Consider the following 4,020-nt stretch of genomic DNA (forward strand, 5'->3'; position numbering starts at 1 on the left):
AACAATGAATAATCAGCTAGTTATCAAGGCAAAAAAAAGGACCCTTGGGAACAAAAACATCTTATGGCAAGCAATGTAAATCTAGGGTGAATCACAAACAATTTGCAGCCAAGATGGTAACAGCTAAATAACAATATTCTCGAAACAGGCTCTCGTTCCACTTTATATATAAAACAACAACACCATAGTTACAAAACCGAACAATACAATGTGGAGAGGTAGTCCACTGAAACAACAGATCCCAAGAGAATAATATCATTTTCATTTCTTCTGCACTAGCATCTGTTTTAGGTCCACAAACAGTTGTGATTTTCATCCCACACTGACCTATGGATATGATAAAGTTTTTGCACCGTTTGGCAAACAAATTAAGATGCATCTGATGTATGTTTATCACAAAGAGAGGTCAGTACTGAAGCATGTGCTAGTTATCTGGCAACAAAAGGACTCACTAGAGCAGATCCTAGGAGCAAATCTAACATGGATAACAGAGCATTTGCACTGAGGGATTAAGATGCGCACACTGGTCGGCCGGTACTTGAAAGTAGAAACTAGATTAAACGACCTAGCACGGAAGAAAATATAAGTGTATGAACGGCAATATGCACTTAAGATCTACACGCACCAGCCGCGGGACGAGCCGGGACGGGCGGCTGGGTCGCGCGCTAATATGGAGTTCTCTGCAGTCTTTGTAGCTTTGACTATGATTTACTGGATTTTACTGTGGACTTAAAAGATCAAGTGAACTGTCAAAAATCCTGTTCACACTATGCTGATGTGGCTGTCGTATTTGCATCAAGTATGATGAACTGACTGATGGGAATTTCAGCACTCCTGTATTCAACTCTGAAGCTAAATGAGAAGAAATGGCTACATGGAGTACGGCAATATGATATGCTCGAACACAACAAGATAATTAGATGAAAATACACTTGCGGAACTGATAATACATAGGGCTATTTTGTTCTGGTCTGCCTATCATTGCTACTACCATTTAGTACGAGCCATGAGCCAGTAGAATGGAGACCAATACCATGCAGTTGATGGTGATGAAGGGGTCGTTGACGGCGACGAGCTCCACAAATTATCCTGAAGCAAAATGCATTAGTAAAAGTAGTGACAAGATCGATGTGACTGCTAGAAAACTGCGTGTAGTATTTCTCATTCTATTTGTAAATAATTGGTCAGATATTGTTTACATGAGAGGCTGTAAACTTAATGTCCATACTAATTATCTTGTAGTGTTAGCTGAAGGCAATACAATATTTTTTATTTTATACAACTATCTTGTTTGGATAATCTTAATTATAAGGCCAGTGTACATAATAGTTTATTCAATGATAATTGTGGGATTTTAGCCCATAATCACTCACATTTTTATTTTCGATATTGATGTCAACATCATATTATGTAAAATCCTTGTCTTCTAAATTAATATTATTTTATTTATTCCTTCACAGCAACTACTCGGGAGTCGCCAAATACTAAATTTTTAATCCCAGTAACATCTGTCCATACATATTATCTAATGAATATATTATCAGTGGCCTAGTTGCAACAATGCAGAGGAAATTTTGGTGGTCATTTACAAATTTTAAGAAAGCATCCTAGCAAAATTTCATACAAGTATACAACAACACTAGCTACGTAAATAAAGATATGAGGCATACCTTATCTTATCTGTAACTTTTATCACGGCATCACAGTGCATCGGCATGTCAGCGTGGTTGCTTCAGAGGCAACAACATGGTTATCTCTCCAGTGCTCCGGCCATCCTCCGAGGCTTCTCTAACTCGGGGTGCCGCCACACACACACATGAGATGGATATGTCAGGAGCGATCTTTTCTCAGGATCCACTTGCCTTGCTGTATACACAAAAATCAGGAGCGATCTTTTCTCATAACTACTCGCATGCGGCCTTGGCGACGTTCCTGGCCATGGCGCACATCAGGGCAATGCGCCGGCCTGGGTGACGTTCCTGGCCATGGCGCACACCCACGCGATGCGTCGGCCTTGGCGACGTTCCTGACCATGGCGCACATCAGCGCGATGCCGTCCTCAGCGGCGGCGGCGGTGTTGGCGATGGGCGCGTTGACGACGAGGTAGCCGTTGTCGATCCCGATCCCGACCCCGACCCGGCCGACGATGCGGGGACGGCCGCCGGAGGCCTCGAAGACGTCGCGGCCAACATTGGTAGAGCGAGATCTTGGCCCGGAGCCCCTCGGGGGATAGGTCGTAGGAGCAGTCGACGTTGGCGAACTCCCAGAGCGACGCCAGCCCCGCGGCGCCCAACTTCTCGGCCACGAGCACCGTGGTCTTGCCCTCGACGGCCACCGCATCAGAAGCGGGCGGGGACGCGGTCGACGCGGCGACGGAGGCGACGGCGACGAGCTCGACATCGGGGCATTGGAGCCACAAGCCTATGGGGAAATCTGGAGCTGCGACGGACGGAGGAGGGCCGAGAGGAAATCAAGGATGGCAGGGGCTTTCCCCTCGTGGATGGGGTGGCGGCGTGGGGTGGACTCGGAGTGAGGGTGTGGATGAATTTAGGGTTAGATGGGGTTAAATACCCCCCCCCCCCTAGTTAGGTGGGCTGGCTGGGGCCGGCCCAGTTTGGGTCAAGGGGGTTTCTTTCCCCTTTTTATTATTTGTTTCTGTTTTATTGCATTATTTAACAACTTTAGTTTTATTTTATTTTAACGGAATAAAACACTTTAAAATTAATAATCCTAAAGGACAATTCTCCTAGGTAATATCCGACACACCCGAACATTTTTATTTTGAAATTTGAAAACTTTTATCGTTTGATTTTATTTTTAAATTCAAATTCGAACCGTTTGAACTAAGCGAGATCAACAATAGAAATCACGGTGACGTAGCAACATTTCCGTCGATTCAGCAGAAAACAGGTCAAATTGAAACTGCATCTCCCTTATAGTTTGCTCATGATTTTTTTCGAAAAATAATTTTTAGATAGATAGATATCTATTTAATCATAGAAACATCAATTTTTTTTCAATATTCAACCACCAGCTAGGAACGGTCATGCCCACCGTTTTGACCGCATTTTGAAACGGGCATGAAAAATTCAAAACAAATCAAAAAATTGGAAAACCTTCGCATTATGTCCCAGGATCCGGTGGGGGTCGAGGTGCCAACCGTGGGGAATGTTGACATCGTGCCACGGCAGTAGCACACGGTACTGCCAATGGTACGACACGTAGTGTATCAGGATGTAGAGCCGGTCCAGTAGCTGGTGAGCCCTCCCTACCCACGGCACCAATGCGAGCACCGTGTCGAACTTACATTTGACCTTGCCCTTGTTGTAGAAGAACCACATGATGTACACGAGTGCTAGTTATGGTTTTCTGTCGCTCACAAGGAGCAAGTGTGGTCATATGTGAACAGGAGTGGGAGGAGAAGTGGATGAGCCCCCCTCCGATGCCATGCTTGCATTCAGAGAGACTTGAACTTCGGAAGGCAAACACGCGATACCAAGATGGAAATTGAACTGAAACAAGACGTGTGTGTCTCTTGTCCGTGTGACACAAATTCATCATAAATATGGATCAGAAATTCATCTAGATGAACAGTGAGGAGCCATATTTGGGGTTTACGTTGGCGCCTTCTATCGGTGTTTTTGTTTATTTTGATTTGGATAAACACGCGCCGACTTTTCATCGCGTTGTAGTTGTCCTAATGAGCCAGCCAATATTCGTGCATTCCTCACTTGGTCCCCACTGGTTTGTTGTTTGCTTCGGTTTCTGATATTTTTGTCATTTTTGTTTTTCTTTTGGCTTTCTTCACAGCGTTTTCTCTTCGTTTCTCATTGGATTTTTGTGTTTCTTTCTGCCTTTTTCTTTTTTCCCTCCATTTTTCTTTGGTTTCTTTGCTTGCTTCTCCGTTTTTAATGATTTTTATTCTTTTGTTTTTTATTTTAATTATTAATTCATCTTCTTTGTTTCTTATGTAGTTTTCAACATGTCTTTTCATTTTTTTTTCCGTTCTTTTGCACTCGT

General features: G+C 43.8%; 1 pseudogene; it reads right to left on the reverse strand.

Moving 5' to 3' along the window:
- Nucleotides 1-1,881: 1,881 nt before the first annotated feature.
- Nucleotides 1,882-3,341, reverse strand: LOC123397256 (annotated as a pseudogene).
- Nucleotides 3,342-4,020: the final 679 nt, after the last annotated feature.

This window comes from Hordeum vulgare, chromosome 5H, assembly GCF_904849725.1.
Source record: "Hordeum vulgare subsp. vulgare chromosome 5H, MorexV3_pseudomolecules_assembly, whole genome shotgun sequence".
NCBI lineage: Eukaryota > Viridiplantae > Streptophyta > Magnoliopsida > Poales > Poaceae > Hordeum > Hordeum vulgare.